This window comes from Lissotriton helveticus, chromosome 6, assembly GCF_964261635.1.
Source record: "Lissotriton helveticus chromosome 6, aLisHel1.1, whole genome shotgun sequence".
NCBI lineage: Eukaryota > Metazoa > Chordata > Amphibia > Caudata > Salamandridae > Lissotriton > Lissotriton helveticus.
In genome coordinates this window covers 1,766,174,734-1,766,194,385 of record NC_136067.1, presented here as the reverse complement: position 1 = coordinate 1,766,194,385, position 19,652 = coordinate 1,766,174,734, and the positions used below count along the sequence as shown (strand labels likewise).

The 19,652-nt window shown below is 46.1% G+C and overlaps 1 long non-coding RNA gene across 1 annotated transcript in view; it reads right to left on the bottom strand.

Annotated features, from left to right (window-relative positions):
- LOC144761886 (uncharacterized) overlaps positions 1-19,652 on the bottom strand; it is a 350,555-nt gene that overhangs the window by 86,935 nt on the left and 243,968 nt on the right. The gene's annotated exons all lie outside the window — the stretch shown is intronic.

Genomic DNA, 19,652 nt, shown 5'->3' with positions numbered 1-19,652 from the left:
CACGTAGTCTCCAAGCAAAAAGTCTGCGATCATCAGGAATATATTCCACCATTGCCAAAACCTTACATTGTTACAGTATTGTGGCAGTTGGAAAAATTATTTAAGTGCTTCTGCAACTTAAAACAAGCATTTACAATGCAATAGGGCTCGCATTATTAAAGTTTGAGCTACTGGCATTGTAAATGACAATGCCTTTTATTCATTTGTTTTTAAAACCTGCAATCAGTGCAGAAACAAGCACTTTGAGCGTATTGTCCTTGCTTACGATGAGCAAGGCTGGCAGTAAAAGAGACTGCCAGCCTTGCTTCTCATAAGCATGGATTACAAAGGGCTTGTTTACGCACTGATGCAAATGAATAAAAGGTGAAAAGGTGAAGAATTTTGAACTGATATTATCACATCATGCAGCAATATTGTTGAAACATTATAATAATGGACTTCAGCCTGGGTTTCGATGCGTGTGGTTTGTTAAATAAACCAGAAGAAACTATGCATTACTTCGTAAATCCTATTTTATTATTGTGCCTTTTTTAACATATTAATATGTTGGAAAGCTGTGGAAATGTGCATGCATTAAGTTAAATTATGCTTTCTGCCCCTTACTGAACAGCGTCGTATTCATTTTGCTGCCCAGTTAAAGATGGATAAGCCAAGTAAAGTGATTGAATATGCATAACGCCTCAACGGCTCAATGGATAAACCTGGTTAGTGTTGTGGCAGCTGCAGCTGACTCGGGGGCTACCAAGTTTGGAGCTCTCTAGTCGGCAATACAAATCTAGACAACATTTGCCCTGACTTGCTGTTTTATCCCTCGCACTGACTTGAGGTTTTATCTTCGTACACAAATGTAACCTGGGATTTACTACCTGACCAAATTTGTGCACGGAAAAAAACGAAATATTCAGCGTTCTCCAGAACGGAAATCTAAGTATTGTTGCACTTTCGCACATTTTTGAGTTTTATATAGTGCGAACTCGACCCCATGGTGGTATCGGAGCGCTTTACATATGTATCAACACGTTACAGATGAGATGACCCATTAATTTTAGTAGACATACGGAGATTAAGTGATTTGCCCAGAATCACAGGATGTTCAGCGTTCCTGCCAAGACTCGAACCCGGTCCAGCTTTGAGTTCGACGCTGTTGCCGTTAGGCCACATCCTCTCTTCTGACCTGTGGAAGGTATAACGACGAGTTTAGACTGCGGGTTGGGGGGTTGGGGGGTTGGGGGGCGGGGAGTGGCGGGACGGAACCCTTTAGTACCGTTCCCACCCAGGGCTTTCTTATCACCTTGCTGTGTTTTTCTTTACACATACAGAAATGCTGTGAAAATGCACTTCTGAAGACAAAATTTGTTTATATACTTTCTCCATGATTTCCAAATAGACATTAGTCAGGATTTTAGAATATCTCCATTTATATTTCATAATTAAATGTGAAAATCTTAATGCACTCGTTATTCGGTTTATTTCGGTCATTAAAACTTGTGGAACAAAGTAAAGCATTGGCAATAGTTAGCAGCGTTTTCCCTGGTTGAGGTTAAGAGGTCGTTCTGCCCACTTATTTCAGTGGACTCAATGCAATGGTGACATGTTGCTGCTCAGCTGCGTGTAATGCTGTTTTTTACTGGAATTCTCGTGTTTTGATATCTCAGAAACATCGTGTGATTGTCTGAAATGGTAATACGAAGGCCAGTACTGTCCAGAGGAGGTGCTGTAATTTCTGTCCATATCTTCTGTAAACTTTTCCTTCAATCCTGGCATAGAAGCGCAGAAGGGTCCGTAGTAATAGGACAGGTCCAGTTCTGACCATCCTGACGACCTTGTTTGTTGGAATCTCGGGCACAGCATATGTCCCTGCAGCCCCAGCGCTGCGAGACGCTACCCTGAACAGAGTGGAAGCTTGGCAGACCCCCAGTTCCTCGACCGAACGGTGTTTTTACAACTTGTGGTCCTATTGTGGCTGGTAGAGTAGGTAGCATCAGAGGCATATCTATCAATAGTGCAGCAGGTGCAGTGACACCGGAACACAGCTGACTGAGAGGTCCACTGCACCTCCAGTTATAGCTATTGTTTGCTTCCAAGCCGGGGTGGCAGACCCACTTTAGATTAATAGCCGCCGTTGAGACCCTTGCTATGCCACCAGATGCAACATGGCGGGGAGAGGGGGTTCCATCACCATACCTGGCACTCCCATCATTTCAAGTTAGATCACTGGCGCAGGTTTCACCAGGGAATTATATACTTTTCCTGGTCTCGACAGTTTGTATAGTTAAGAAACTTGGAGCTTGATAATCGCAGCTCACGCAGTTGCCAAATAGTGTGAGCTGGGAAAAGGACTTTCTCTTAAGAGGTCCCATTTAGTTTATCCAAAACTGAGTGTGCTTATAAACGTGCTAATTCCCGTTGTGAAGAGCTGTATAGAAAAAATGGATTAACATTTTAGCAAAGCACACAGTGTTACGTGTATTGCTACACTTTATTGCTATAATACGTATATGGGCAATGCGTCCATGATGCAGAAAACCTCACGCTACCACAGCTGTCTTTGTAATCACACGGAAATATGGTTTATTTTACCCCATGTCATTATTTCACACAGGGTTTTTAAATGGGTTTTAAAGGTCTCTTGCGTTGGTATCGAGCTTAGTAAAAAAAAAAAAAGGGCGGCCGTGTATGGAATGGGTCGTGTTTTGTCTGCTGCATACAGGAACTTAGAAGTGTCTGCTGTTTGAGACGGGTTGCGCTTTGTTTACGAAATACTTAACTATTTCGTCTTGCCTGGATAAATAAATAATGTTCCTGCTCGAAGGCAGATAAATGGTTGAGGACACCAAGAAGCCACCAGTGACCCCAAGAGAGTCCAGGAAGACGTCTAGCCCCCACCCCTGTCTGACACCTGGCCCGGCCACTTATCTGCAACTTAGTGGCTTCGAATTTTAGCTGCGGTTTATTTACCCTCCTTCTGTGTGGAGACTTTCCCTGATTAATCGCTTTCTGGTAATTCGCGCTGCTAACTAATGTCAGAGTGAATTACCCCACAGACTCTTTCAAGCTCTGGCCCGGGACGCAGGGGTCAGCGGCACCACTGAGCCCTCCCACGGCCACACTCTGTCCAGCCGTTTGTTTGCTTCCGAGCCTGTTTGCTGTTCTTGCAGCTAGGCCTGGCGACAGCCTGCTCGGGCTCCAGCTTGTCTAATTGGCCTGCAGCAGTGAGCACACGATTTAGCAATATTTTCCTTAAAAACTTCTGCTCCTACCGACACTTTGAGATCGAGTTTCCGGCAGCTTAAATCACACCGTCGTCCCTGCGACCTGAGAAATGCTGTAAGAAAGTATTTTTAAACACAGGAAAAAAATAATGTGGTCATTATGATGTCCTACCCAGGTGGCAATTCTAGGCAGCATTTGTAAAGCAGGTTAGGGCGGAGCTGCCGTCCAAAATACGGCTGTTTAACTCCCGATCATATTAAATATATCTATATATATAACAAGCATTGAAGAAAGCTGTTAAGACGTGAGCGAAACTGAAACCTATTGCGGGGCGGGACTTCCGTTTTCTGAAGCCCGCGCCCACGGAGTAGCTGCCCAGAGGAGAAGTGGTGACGCGGGGCTCCCATGCCCGAGGGAGAGCCCCGCGGAGGCTGCAGAAGTCCGGAGTGCCGGTGAGTGGGGCTTAGTTGCAGGGGGGAGGGGGTGCAGCAGGATGTGGGGGGTCTTGGTGCGCTCGTGTGTGTGTGCGGGGGGTGGGGCATTCTCTATGTGTGTGTATGCGTATGTGAATGCGCGGCGGCAGGGGGGGAGCGGGGGGGTGTGGTTTCTCTATGTGTGTGTGCGAGTGCGCGGTGGGGGCATTCTCTATGTGTGTGTGCGCGGTGGCGGGGGGTCTCTATGTGTGTGTGTGTGTGTGTGCGTGTGCGCGTCGGGGGGGTGGGGGCCTTCTCTATGTGTGTGTGTGCGTGGTGGCGGGGGGGTCTGTATGTGTGTGTGTGCGTGCGTGTGTGTCTGCTTAGAAGGAGCCATGGGAGACAGGAAGTGCACGCGACCTGATCCGTTTACGCGTGCGTGCACATCTCTTGTCGCCTGTCTCCCTTGGCTGCTTGTAAGCAGAAATGATTACAATAGAGTCTTCCAGCGACGATCGCTTCGCGATCGGTTCGCAGTGCGAGCCCTAAAAAGCATAAATATTCCGAAGTCAGGTACCTGACATTTCAGTGTGATGGTTCCCACCACTCCCTCTCCTTTAGGGGAAGTGTCGCCACTGTACTCTGAGCATGCACATGAGCGCATGAGTAAAGCACAAAGGGTTTGGCCCATGGTCTGCATCCTAATGAGAAGGGATGGACACACCGGCACTGCACCACAACAAGCCTAATGTTCCAAGTTAACCCTCACTGAACCGAACTGGAGCTTTCAAGAAGCATCCCAGAGTCACAGTACCACGGCCCTTTATCTGCTGGTGGATGCTAGAGCTGGATGTTAGTCGCTGTGTACACAACAGCAAATCTGTGCACAACATAACAGGTGTACCCTGTTCTGTGTAGAGCCACACTCCACAAAGAAGTTAGCAAACGCGCATTGAATCTTGACTAAATCCCTCAACAGCAGTCTGCTGCATACCTCAATGCCAGTGCCGAACTGGCAGTACTGTACTGCATTTCTCTGGGAGGCTGGAAGGGCGGGGGCTGGTTTTGTCGCTGTGGGGGCTCGTTTTGCAGCAGAGCTGCAATATCGGCCCCCAGTAACAAAAGCAGCAAGCAAGCGTTTCTAGCCTCCCGAGGCCAGACATGGGGCTGGTCCAAGAAAATTGCCAGGCCTGCTTTGGGTTCCCAGTCAACCAGGTACGCCTAGTGCTCACCAGTGTAACTAAAAATAGCATAAAGGATTTGCTGTACCTGAACCATTACACTCCGATGACCGTTTCAAGTGTAGTGGTTCACTACACATCCAACAACGCCAGTACCGCAAGAGCCCCTTTACGCTAGCACTATCGAACAAATCATTTCTCACAGGGAGCGCCCAAGAATCACCAGACGCCAGACCACACCATAAAAGTTAAAATCAAGAATATGCTGAACAACCTTTTCCTTGCTCACTCCCCAACTCAATGGCTTGCCGGCAACAACACTCACCATTTTGAAGAATGTGCGTGTTTGTCAATCGGCAGGTTATCTGTCAAAACCGCTCCACCTGCAGACTCGACTCGCAATTAGCACACAGGAGCCACAAACCGCACTTCATAAATAATAAGTCAGGTTCTTAGCCAGTTAATAATCAATGGCAATAAGAGTATCGGTTGTGCATCTTTTAACTTTTTTTCTGGTTCTTGCTACTGCCGTCCACAGCGCGGAGATACTCCTCTGGGAGTTTATTCTAGCGCTTTACAAACCCATAAATAAATAAATAAATAAATAAATGTCTACCTCTGCCCCAGATCACTCTGTGGTGTTGCCTCTTCCTCCACCCTCACACATGAGGCTGCATGGCCTAGCAATGTTGCAATGATGATGTACTGGGATTTTGCAGATTTGCTACTTTGTGGCCAACATTTTTATATTAAAGAGAATATCTACCTTTTCTCCCATTGACCGGTAGTAGCAGCTGAATTTATTTACCCCAAGCTAGCCTCACACATTCTAACAAACATCCCCCTAGACTCTTCCAAATCAGGTTTCCACCAGCGTCACAGTACAAAACTGCAATCCTCCAAATAGTCGATGAATCCTCAACTCCAGGAACTCCTACCTCCTGGTCCTCCTGGATATATCCACTGCATTCAACACTGTCAAGCATCTGGTCCTCCTTTGCACTCTTGAACTTTCCATGAGATGTAGAAGCACTGTCCTCAACTGGTTCTCCTTATACCTATCCAGCCACTCACAAAATGTGAAATTGGCCAACTCACTCTCGAGGCCAGTCAGAGTTCACTAAGGGGGTCCCTAAAGGCTCGATCATCTCCCCAACCCTCTTCAACCTCTACCTAGAAAACCTTTGTGTGATTCTTAGAAACTCTGGGATTCTCTTCCACCTTTATGCTGACGACACCCAAACATACTTGAAAATCTCATCCCTGAAGGACATAGCCCTGCTTTCAAAAACCCTCTTAAACATTCAAAACTGGTTGTCCAACCACCATTTAAAGTTCAAACCAACTAAAACAGAATTTCTTTTGAACTCACCTCCAAAAACAAAAACACCAGTACAAGAATGGATGGCCAAATTTCCCGTCCTAAATGGTTGCCCCGCCATTTTTCAGAGTGCAAGATCACTCGCCATCACCCTGGATAATCATTTCAATCTTCACAGCCACATTGCAGCCATGGCCAACAGTGCACAACACCAACTAAAGAGGCTTTAGGGTATCAGACAATTGATTGCAGAACAAGACCTCATAAGAGTGGTGCAGACTTTCATTCTCTCCAGAATTGCCATTCTCTCACGCATTTCCAAGGGTCGTCTAGGCCCAATGAGAGCAACACTACATGCTTTCTTGAGCACGCTTCGTTTTAGGTCTCAAGAAATGTGACCACATTTCCTTGCCCTGATAATCCTCGATTGGCTCTCCATTGAAGCTTTGGCCCAATTCAAACTTGCTTTCATTACCCACAGAGTGCTGCATTCCTCCTCACCTTTCTATCTAAATGAAAAACTGAAAATCCCTAGAGCAAATAGGGTCTCCCAAAATGCCCAATCCCTGCTACTGGAATCCCCCAGCTTCAGTCGAGAATTATACTAGAACCAGTCTTTCTCGGGAAGTGCCACTAGAAACTGGAACTCTCTGCCTCCCTCCCTCCATCTAACCACCATCCTAGTATCCTTCAAAAGGGACCTCAAGCCTGCCCTTTTTGACAGACATCTAGGTTATTTCACCCTCGCTCTGACTTATGTATTCTCCCCACTGCGATTTGACCTGCCCTGGTTATACAACCCCACCACCTAAACTGGCGCTTTAACTGTGTGCTTACCTTGCTCATTTGCTTTAATTGTTTCATTTGATAATTCCTGCGCACACATAAAGATGTAAACGTCTAAGTCAGTGTCACAACAATAGCCCCAGCTCCAGGGGCCCTTCTCCAGCACTGTGCACGGGCAGGCCTGAGAGCTCCTGACTGGGTCTGGAGCCTAGGGGTGCCCCTCTATGCACTTTGCAGGGGGGCCTGCACATTTTGACATGCCACTGGCCCAGGTTGAATTACTTGTATTATAACCTGCTGTAACCCTGTATACTGATTGTTCTAAAGCGCTCTGATGCCTTAGGGCCATGTCCGCACTATATAAAGTTGCAAAACTAAATAAATAAATAGATGAAAGGTACTTTTTAGAAATTCCCAACAATGTCTAGAGGCCCAAAACTGGAATAGGCAGCTCCTGGCAGGTCAGAACTCTCTGCAATAGTGTTCAGGGGAGCTGGGGTGAAGTATTTGTGGATCTGAGACTTCAGAACGCGAGGCCAGCAGAAAGAGGCCCTTGGAGATTGTTCATCAAGTAGGTTCACAGGAAAGTTCCAGTCTTTTTCCTATCCAGAAGCAGCAATGCAAGCCAACTTCACACAGCACACAGGCTGGCCCAGGCTCAGCAACCTTAGGCTCACTATATAAGAGACCATTCTCCCAATAAATCAAATGTGATCCAGAATAACAACCTGCTGCCTAGTCTACAGCCTGTAGCCGCAGACAAACAAGAGTAGGGCACTCCATCTGCACCTTGCAGAACTCTTCCCTGGAGGGACCTCCTTCCTGCTGCCAATGGGTCAGCTCAGGCAGGTCTCCCAGGCCGCCCACTTGTTCCTCTGTAGGTTTCAGGGCATCACCCTCAAGGTTAGCCTCCTCCTGGACCGTGGGAAATTCTGGGACAGTTTTCCCATGCCCCGCCCCTTTTCTTCCTGGCAGGCATTTGGGCCACTGTTTCAGGCTCCAGGTCCTCTTGATGGTCCTCTTGATTACCCCTACTGGCTGCCATTGACTAAGTGGTCACAGAGGCCACTCAGGCATACCTAACATCTTTTAATGAGCCTGACACTCCACCTCCTTCCAAGGGGAACTCTCAGCCAAGCTGACATGCAATAGGCATGGATGGACTTACAATGACCTGCAAGGAATCTGAGACCCCCACTCATAGGGAACCTGCACCACCTTACAAAGTCACTCAGGGTTGTCTGCAGCATGTACAGGGTGAAGCACAATGGGGTTGGCCTTCCTTCTAATACCCATTGACACCTGACCAATGTCACACTGGCTACTGTGTCCCTCGGAGCTTCTACCCTCCTCCCGTTGGGTCACACACTGCAGGTACTTTTTAGCGTTATCCAGCAGGCAGGTTTCCTAGACCATCTCTCTATCTCCTAATGAGATAAGGGTCATCACAGCTGGCTCCCCACCCTCACTAGGAACCAACTTCTTCCCAGCACTACAGTAACTAAACCCGGTAATGGTACACCAGTGGGTGCTGGTGGTGCCTTGGGATACTTGGGATCATTCTGCATGCGACCCTACTGACCACATGCATGGGAGCCATGGCTTCTTAGAACTGGGAGACTGGGAATCTTTACCCTGGGAACTATTTGGGACCCTTTAGAGAGCTCCTTGTGGTTACTCTTGCCCCCCCTCTTCTTCTGGGGACCCTACCCAACATTGGCTGGGTTTCCGACATACTCCTTGTGTACCCTGGCACTTGTCCAGTGGTCAGCCTCCTGAGAAAGCTTCCTGGGGTCTGTCAGATTACTGTCCCTCATATGCTGGTGCAGATCTGGAACACAAAGACTACTCAAGTGCTCCAAACCAATCAGATTGTACAACCCCAGGCATTCAGTTACCTTGCTACCCATTGTCCAACCTTCCAGTGCTCTGCAATAAAGGTTGACACACTCAACCCACGTTTTGCATTCAAGCTTCTTGAAAGACCTAAACTTTTCCCAGTACTGCTCCGGAGTGAACCCATACCTGAGGCATAAAGCCTCCTTTACATTGGGATAGGTCAGAGCACCTACCTCCTCCAAAAGTGTCAGGGTGCTCCTCCCATTGGCCTCATATTGTCTCCACAGGCTCACCCCAAATTCTTCTCAGGGACCTCATTCCTTCACAGTGTGCCTCATAACATGCAAACCAAGCATAAATATCCTCCCCCTTTTGTTAATTCTGTACTAGGTCCTTTGGATTGTAAACCATACCCACTTGTACTGGCAGTACGCTGCCACCATTTGAGCTGGACTCCGCTTGTTTGACCTTGAGGTCCAGCTCTCCCATGCTCAGTTCAAGTGCCAAAAGCCACTTCCTTTCTTACAAGGCAAGGGTATCTTCCTTGTCTTTTTCCATTTCCAATTTCCTCATCTGGAGCTTCAGCAGCTCTAATTCATGATTTCTTATCCTTTGGTTCCCCTCCATTTCCTCTGGGGACAAATTCCAGGAAGAATGACTGCTGCTAGCCCTACAAGCTGTTCTGCCGACAGCCAAATCTCGGGATCTTAAGCGGCCCTCCAGGACAGGGGAAATTGTTAACATCGATGGTGAGGCATCGCTTCCGGTGACAGTGCAAAGTCGGCCAGTTCATGGAGCCACCCACTGTGGTTATCGGTGCCACAATAACAGGATGCAGGCGCTGGCGATGATGGAGTTGGTGCAAGAGCTGGCGTCGGGAAATGCCAATAACTGCAGGCATCGGAGCTGCGGTGAAAGCCGGGTGGTGCACCGTGCACTTCACAAGAGATGCCCCTGGCCTCAGTGTAGGTCTTCCCATCACAGCGGCATCACTGATGGCGTAGTATACAGATTTTCTGGGCTCTTTCAAGTTGCTTCCAGCTCTCAATAGCAGGGACAACCTCCAGAGGCCTAAACCCGGAATAAGCACCTCCTGATAGGTCTAAACTCTCAGCAATAGAGTTCAGGGGAGTTGGTGGTGAAGTCTTTGTGTCCCTACGACCTCAGAACAGGATTCCAACACACACCCCCCCTTTGGAGATTCTCTTTTAAGCAGGTTTACAGCAAAGTTGCAGCCTTTGTCCTTTCCTTGACAGAAGCAGCAGCTACAGGCCAACCCCACACAGCACACAGCAAAGGGGCAGTACTCCTCACAGCTCTCAAGCTTTTCTCCTTGGCAATGGTACCTCTTGAGTCCAGAAGTGATCCAACATTCTGGGGTTTAAGGTCTGCTACTTATACCCCATTTTGTCTTTGTTCTCTTTGTGCAAGGGTCTCTGCGCCCATTCCGAACCAGTTCTGTCCTCACTGGTGCAGTATGACCACAAGGGGTGGAGACAGCATTGTGCAGGGGAGACAGGCCATATTCAGGTGCGAGGAAAACTCGTCCCACTACTCTAAATGCAGCCAAGTCCCATTCAGCTCAGCTCTGACTCATCCAGGAAGGGCTAGGCACACCCCAACCCCCCAGTGAATGCATATCCCCAGCCCCTGTCATTCCAAAACCACCAGACAGTCAATCCACAAACAGGCAGAGGCACACAGAATGGTTAAACAAGAAAATGCAGACTTTCTAAAAGTGGCATTTTCAAACACATAATTTAAAAAACATCCTTATTAAAAGATGTGTTATAAAATTCTGTGTTCAGAGAGCCTAAACTGTATTACGCTATCTTGTCCTAATGGGAAGGTATACTTGTAAGATGTTACAAAGTAATTCCTATTCTATCCTAAGGGACAGATAGCCTTTCAATAGTGAAAAATGAAATTGACAGTATTTCACTCTCAGGACATGGCACACACACCAGGTCAGTCATGTTCCACCTTTTCCATACACTGCACCCAGCCCAGGGAAGTACCTTTGGCCAACCATAGGGGTACCTCACATGTAAGAAAAGGGATGTTAGGGTCTGGCAAGTGGGTGCACTTGCCAGATTGACATGGCAGTTTAAAACTGCATGCAGACACTAGAGTTGCAGGTCAGAGATGCCTTTTCAAGGCTGCTCATGTGGGTAGCACAATCAGTGCTGCAGGCCCACTAGCATCACTTGATTTACAGGCCCTGGCACACTTGGGTGCACTTTACTGGGGACCTACCAGTGAATCAAAAGATGCCAATCAGGGAGAACCAATTGTAATAATGATTTACACAGGGAGCACTTGAAATTTTACACTGATCAGAAGTGGCAAAGCAAGCAAAGCATTGAAGCCACAGAAAACGAAATCCAGCACAGCATAAAAAATACAGGAGGTTGAGGCAAAAAGTCAGGGGAAACCACACCAAAGATGTCAGGTCTAAAAGTACTTATTTACAGTCTGGGTAGGGGGTTGATGGAATGAAACTACGTTCCATCTTCATACCTGCAATGCTTAACTATACTCTGAGTTCGGTGCACCAGTATATGAGGCCTTCAACAAGCTGCGTGATAACAGAAGAGCAATGAGTTTTGGGAGGGGGTGGAGCTTCAGTCATATTGCGTTTGAGTGGGAGAGGTAGTATGTGCTGATGACAGACAGAGGTTATGAGAACGCTCCCGGCTTCAGGACAAGAATCTCAAAGTCTTTGTAACTGCTGGTGCGATATAAACTACAAAATTTGGGCCCAAAGGAGGCACTGTCGGTGGTGATACAGTTGACAGCAGGAGTATATTATGCTGCTTTATGGTGCTGATGCAACGCCTACTTCAGCTCAATTTGAACAAGGTTACCTCTTTCATACCTGCTAACTTAAAGAACAATCTCACTGTGTGAAGAGGGGATGGGGCCATGAAGAGGTAGGGCTTCATGCCGAGAAGTCCCTGAGGCAATTTTTAACCCCACTTCATCCACAAGCCCCCTTTTCCCAAAAACAAAAAAGCTTGCTGAAGCTGGTGCCGATGTCCTTGGGTGTTGACACACCCCTTAATGGAAGTAGGCAGTTTACAGCCTTGGAAAATGACCTAGAAAACCTATATTTACAGTGGTTTTCAGCTTTTCTCCCCTGCCACTGTGTGATATTGGCTTCCCACCAGGAAACCATGTGATGGCAGCTGATATTGTGTGTCACACAGTGGCACAATGTGAGTTGGAAGGTATGCTCTTTTTACCACTTAGACAGGTTCCAATGAAATCCATTGTAGCATTAATCCTGGAAATAGCCTTTAGAAAGTTCACAGAGTGTTGTGTTCCACCACCTTACCTTTGCCCCACTACCTTATATCTAGCATTACATTGAGGTGGTCTGCTTAGATTCTGGTGCAAGTACATGAGCGCATACCAATGATTAGAAGCAGTCCAAATTTATAGAAAAAATATGTGGGGTTCTGCATTATTTTGAAATGTTCATGGAAAAGATGTAGAATTATTGAGCACAGTGGTGGCTAGCACATTAATGTGTTCAAGACAGTGTTTAAATAATGAGAAAGCTACTTTAAACTGAACATCATTCTTATTTGAACATTAAAGAGCAATTAAAAAAGATACACGGTCTATACAGGCTTCCAAAATCTTTCAGCATCTTTTGTGTCCAGAAACTAGGATATTGGCATCTTTCCTCGTTGCCTTCCTTTGCTTATTGACACACAGCAGCGCACATATTAGGGAAGGGAAAACTGAGCTAGGGCTCCCCTGCAGAGTATTGCTATGCAGATTCCCACTGACCAGGCCAGCCAGCAAGTGAGTGGACCTGTTATAATTCAGGAGTGACTGTTACTACAGTGTGACTATTCCTGGTTATCATTTGACGCTTTCCTACAGGCATTCCACCTTCCTTTCCACCTTCCTTTCCAAAGCTCATATAATCTTTCTCTTTTAAATATGGTGGGAGCAGACAAATCAGTGGAAGACTAAGGAATCTGAACTCTAGGTTTCCCTGCCCATGAAACTACTTCAGAGTTACAAGAAAAAGGGTTTATCCCAGACAAGTCACTAGGACCTGGGCAATGAACGGTACAGGAAACTATTTCAGCAGGCAGTTCAAGGTGCAGAGTGATTTATGTAAGTGTTTCTAGTTTGGCAAATCAATTTTGCCTGCAGCATAGGAGGGAGTTCATTCATTATCCCATCAATTACTGCAGAATATGTTTTATTCCTCATGTTACTCTCCAACAGTACTAATATATTTTTAAATATATGTAATAGGATTTATTGTTTTCTTAAAAAAACAGTTGATTCGCGTGTACTGTGTTCCATGGTAGAGTGCTGTTTTTATCAGTTCAATCCTTGATTTGACTCCTTCAAATTTGTATCTGTCCTTTGCACTATAGAAACGTCTGCCCTGAGTCTGCAAACAGTTCCACAGGAACTCTGAATCAGAATAAAAGGTAGAAGCTCAATGAAGCGTAGATTCAATCATTGTCCTCTTTTGACTTGTTGACAACATTTTATAACTTGCTGATTATTTCGAAAGTGTATCTCAAATTTAAACTGCTATCTCTCAAATCGTGGATCACAGACAACAGCAACCAGGGCACAAGTCCTTGTACGGTGCCCCACCACAATTTTTACAATGGGGACTCCGTTTTCTTTTTCCCCACATCTGAGAAATGTCACCTTGTGCCCCAGCACTGCAGCTGTTCGCATTTACATACACTATGGGCAGTGGCGGCTAGTGTGTGTTCAAAGTGGTAATGCTACATTTTTTGTAGCTGAGAATAGTGAGCGAGTGAGTGAAGCGATTAAACCAGAAGTGCAAAAGGAGAGTGTGGGGGGGGGGGAGGGTGGGGGGTGTTCTACCCCCTCAAGAAAATTTAGGAAAAAATTAATTCAAATGGTGGGTTTAACACCAAATATTTACTGCAAATTGAGGCCTAATTAATTAAGGTTTTGCTCAAGCGTTTAAGTAAAAAATATGATCTAAGCATAGTGAGCCAGCTGACTATTTTGCTGTCTCTTTCTGTTATGGCATCCAGATTTATAATATAACAACTAACATTATACCTAAAGCAAGCCAGGGACTACTTTTGCCACAGGCACAGTGTCACAAGCCCTACTTCCACCCTATAATGCATATCTCCTAGTCTTACTGCTGTTGGCCACGAGGCACTCTTCCATCAAAAGTAATCCTGATTCTACAATGGACTATAGCCAAAACTTGAAAAGACCCCCCCATCCCCACCCTCTATTCCCCCTCATCCAAAGATGGCACAGCGCAGCCGCAGGTCTTGGTGTCTGTTAGTTTATATATTTCATGGGTTTCTAGCCAAATAAACACTCCTCCCTTTGTGTGCTGCTTGAAGCCTCTCTAACTGGACTCGTTTGAACCGTGCACCACTTCATGCCTCTGATAATTCCCATCCCCTGCTCTCAGTACCCACACTGCGCAGAGGTGACCACATCTGCAGCCACAGGCTCAGGCTCGCTCATTCATGACTCCCCAGTAATCCTCATTAGAGCTCTGGAGGGGAGGGGGGGGGACAAACCTGGTGGGTAAACAAAGACAGCGCAGCAGACTTTGGAGTCATATAGGGTTTCCCCAGGCAAGGTGCATCCTAGCTGGTGGCTGAGGCAGGCTTCGGGTCGGGAGATGAAGGAGGCCAGTGAAAGGATGCTGAGTGGGCAGATTGCAGGAGATGCAGCATCCGGAGGCACACTACAAGCTTCTAGAGGTGGCAACACTGACTGCGTGAATGCAGAAGGCAAACCACAGGATTTTGAGGAGGTAGACTTGAGGGAATAGGATGTCTGACCAATATAGGCGGATGGTGTGCCACAGTGGTGAATAATTGAGGACACCCATATAATCTAAAAATATATGAAATAAGTTCAGGAGCATTGCTGGAACAATAAGGACAGAAGTTTATAGCCTTAAATGCTCTCTATATAGGGTGATCTTTTGTACAAGAATGCTCGGTAGGGAACTTTGTTTAAAGAGCATCCTGTTTAAACAGTAGGGCTATGAGAAACAATAAGTGAATTATATACTTTTTGTTCATGTTGTATAAATATCTTGTATATGTATGTCTATGTGTTGTAAATGTTTGTACATATATATGTAAGTCAGAGTATCATTCTTTTGTGAGTCTTTACTAAAATATAAAAAAAAGTGATAATAAAGAAGTACTTTGCTATCAAAAGCATTTGAAATCTGTTTTGAGATATCCTTTGGCTATTGATTCTTTTTTAAATCGCCAGATTTGCTCTAAAGATTAGTATCGTGAGGAAGAGTTATTTTAAGTATCTCTTCAACCTACTTAGGGTTGGTTATTTATCCCAAGGCATTAGTGTTTGTGTATATTTGGGTATTGACCCAGATGCCAAAGGGTTATTTAGGGTACACCTGTTTAAATATGTGCCACAGTGGTGTAACACCAAATGAAGGGGACCGTGAGGGGTGTAACGAGGAGCACCATCAGCTTTTCATATATCATAAATATTCATTGTTATTGATCTGAAAGGGCTCTTTCTGCGCTGCAGGGTCTGAGGGGGCCTGTGAGATCCCCCTCCGTAAGGGGTGAGCAACCTATTGGTGCCACTAGGTGACAACCTGTAGGAGCCACTCTTTTATGTGTATACCTGGGGCTAGGGGTTTTCTTTGCATTTTTATATATCTATATGACGAACTGAACCTGAAGCTACTAGAGGGGAAGGCTTTGCTTTTGATAAAGAGAACATTTTCACGATGCGCGGGTTTAAGAAAAACAGAAAGCATATTACCTCCAATTTGACTGTAACCCAATAATGACTATAGTAGTGAACATTCTGGACTGAAATGGTTCGTCCACGTTAATAAGGGAGTAGTGGAATAAGTTAACTTATCAATTTTTGTGGCTATGCTGGATTTGCCATTTACAATAAACCATCCAATGTTGGCATTGTATGTAGGAACCAGGACACAATGCACATACAATTTCACTAGACAACACAGACTTACATCTCTAATATCACGTTTCTGTGGCTACATAAAACACTGCCTCAATTAAATGTAAAAAATCTAACAGGAAACTGACTCGGCACGATCTTGATAGCAGCCATACAGAAGAAGACATCAGATGGCTTGTGCTAGATAAGCCCAAACACCATAAAAGCATGGGCCCTCTGAATGCTATTCTTTTTCATTGAGAACAACGCTTGGTGTTCAGATTGGCCAGCAACATCAGTGGCTTAAATGATGATATACCTTGGTGCAGTATTTAAAATATGGTACGGGTCCTGTAACATCTTTATATACTACAGACTGTATACAGCCATTTTCTGTTTTATCACATTGACATTTTCCGTTTTATCACATTTACATTTTCTGTTTTTTGTTAGCAAATTTGAAAAATGTGATATATTGGGACTATTTTGTTATTGTCTTCAGCCGTAAGTGTAAGTTTAGGTCCAGCCCAAGTTTGTTTATAAGAACAGTGAGACTTGGACTTCTGGTCATGCTTTACACTGCCCTAGCGATCAAGAGAATTTGTAATAATGAAGTTTTTGTACCTACAATCATGCACTACACCGCCTAAGAAACGAAAGCATGTGTATTGATAAAGTTTCTGTAGTTTTGTTTAAACTGTTTTTTTTATCTGTGGCATCCAATGTATTCTGACAGACACGAGCGTGTTTTTTTAGTACAGCCTGAGTCATGTAGGCTTTTAGCCCTGATTAATATTGTATTTTATTATGCATGCGGCTGGATATGAAGGGTCCTTTATCTGTAAATGAAGATACATTTAGGAACTTCTAAACACGCTTCACGTTGATGATCGCTCCCGACATGACAACCAATGGACGCCATTTTTGATAGGGTATAGCGTCACGTCATGGCATGTCTCTAATGGGGGTGGGGTCGGACACTACTCAGACACCGGCGGTGTCGCCTCCAAGGACTCTGGTCAATGTAGTAAAGTGTTTGCGATGCATCATCTTTCGATCTTCTGCTATCTTCGCTGTCTTTGCCATCCCTGGACACGTGTTTCGGGGTATCACCCCTCGTCAGCAGGGATAGGCCGTGTACTGGGGTTGCCGATGGCTGCCAATATCTGCCAGGTATAGTACCACTCAGGCGCGTAGGTGTGGGATCCCAGGCTCGTCAGCCCACTGCTCACGGGAGCTTTAAAGTTACAAATGGGGGTGGGGTCGCACACTACTCACACACCGGCGGTGTCGCCCCTAAGGACTCTGGTCAATGTAGTAAAGTGTTCGCGATGCATCATCTTTCGAGCTTCTGCTATCTTCGCTGTCTTCGCCATCCCTGGACACGTGTTTCGGGGTATCACCCCTCGTCAGCAGGGATAGGCCGTGTACTGGGGTTGCCGATGGCTGCCAATATCTGCCAGGTATAGTACCACTCAGGCGCGTAGGTGCGGGATCCCAGGCTCGTCAGCCCACTGCTCACGGGGGCTTTAAAGTTACAAATGGGGGTGGGGTCGCACACTACTCACACACCGGCGGTGTCGCCCCTAAGGACTCTGGTCAATGTAGTAAAGTGTTCGCGATGCATCATCTTTCGATCTTCTGCTATCTTCGCTGTCTTCGCCATCCCTGGACACGTGTTTCGGGGTATCACCCCTCGTCAGCAGGGATAGGCTGTGTACTGGGGTTGCTGATGGCTGCCAATATCTGCCAGGTATAGTACCACTCAGGCGCGTAGGTGCGGGATCCCAGGCTCGTCAGCCCACTGCTCACGGGAGCTTTAAAGTTACAAATGGGGGTGGAGTCACACACTACTCACACACTGGCGGTGTCGCCCCTAAGGACTCTGGTCAATGTAGTAAAGTGTTCGCGATGCATCATCTTTCGATCTTCTGCTATCTTCGCTGTCTTCGCCATCCCTGGACACGTGTTTCGGGGTATCACCCCTCGTCAGCAGGGATAGGCCGTGTACTGGGGTTGCCGATGGCTGCCAATATCTGCCAGGTATAGTACCACTCAGGCGCGTAGGTGCGGGATCCCAGGCTCGTCAGACCACTGCTCACAGGAGCTTTAAAGTTACAAATGGGGGTGGGGTCGCACACTACTCACACACCGGCGGTGTCGCCCCTAAGGAATCTGGTCAATGTAGTAAAGTGTTCGCGATGCATCATCTTTCGATCTTCTGCTATCTTCGCTGTCTTCGCCATCCCTGGACACGTGTTTCGGGGTATCACCCCTTGTCAGCAGGGATAGGCCGTGTACTGGGGTTGCCGATGGCTGCCAATATCTGCATGTCTCTTCAGGGCATTACGTACCATAGGCATACTCTACTGCCGTAACAAATTAATACAGCGTGGTTCAGGTGTGACCGCAATAGATAAAAAGCCGCGACAGTAAGCAGACAGCTACTCCCCCCAGAGTCGGACAGAGCCGCGCGAAAGGAATTAGTAGGTAAGAAATTACTTACAAAATGGCTATTCAGACATTTGAGCGTTCTGTATCTTTGACTTTGGCCCTATCGAGTTCGTGTCTTTTCCAGTCGACTGTGTATGGGCATTTTTGTGGCTATGTAACACCGACTGGCCTTTATAGCGCTTATTGTGCTTTATATAACTTTGGAATACCAGCCTAATGGTTACTTTGGAAATTCACTCAATTGAGCATCTATACATAAATCATTCCTGAGCACTGTTAAGCAGATGTAATAGTTCATTTCTGCTTGACATACATTACAGATGACGAGGAAACTAAAATGAATCGTGTATATATGTAATGACAAATTTCTCCGTATGTTTTGGTGCTTCTGTCAGTCACCAGGTCATTACTTACCACATCCTTTCTCAGTTCCAGAAAGACACCACATTTCACAATACTTACCCAAGAAAGGAATAAACACTGACAACATATAAGACCATTGCTGAGGAGCTCGCAAATAACAAGTCACAACACCTCCCAATCCAAGAGGGTAAACAACGCATGCTCCTCCTGGCAATGTAATTTAGACATCCCTGATGGGAGGCACTTTCCCTTCCGTATCAACAATTACCCATTAGAGGGGAATAACCCATCCCTCTGTAAGTACTTGGTAAAAAAGGGTCTCAACCTTCCCTCACAAGGAATACCAACAAATGATATGCTCAAGGTTTTCTTTATTACATGATAATAGGATGACAAAAGAAAGAAATAACTAAACATCACAGTAAACATTAGCAGCAATCATCAGCACATAGATATACATAGAGCCTGAAAATAAAAGCATAGTTAGATAAAGTTAGATATACATCGAACACCTCACCATAATCTTAGGCGTCTTGTCATCTGAAGAAGCGTCCGTCTCTCTTTCCCTCACTGGTTGGTTCCGGACTCTCTGTGGCACACACACGTCTGCACGTCTGCACCGTGATGTATCATCAGACCGCCAAAACACCAGACCAGCATCTCAGCATCTCACCATCTCTCCGCCTCTCAGAAACTCTCTGTCTGCCTCTCTCACTGACCCCCTTTCTCTAATATAGAACCCTATCCTCTATCGAAGCTTCTGGAAGAACCCGCCTACCTTTCTCACAAGATTCCTGTACCCTTCCACACCAGGCACCCAACAGCAGCTGGCCAAGCGTTTTGTTATGGCGCCAATGCGAAGAAGGCACATTCCTCCTGATAAGAACTGGTCTGCTCTGGTTCACTGCCGGTGAACAACACATGTAATCTCAAATATCACCTCTCACCTACAGAGGCTCAGAAGATGGCTGCAGTTTAGAATATGGAGTTGCTCAAGCAGAGGCCTCTACTACTTGGAAAGCAGAATGATATTATACCATGTCAAAGCCAATAGGCTAAAGTCATAATTCACCTAACTCAAATCACACTATGCCCTTAATCCCTCAGTATCCCTTATGGAGCACATGTGTGCACCATCACCAACAA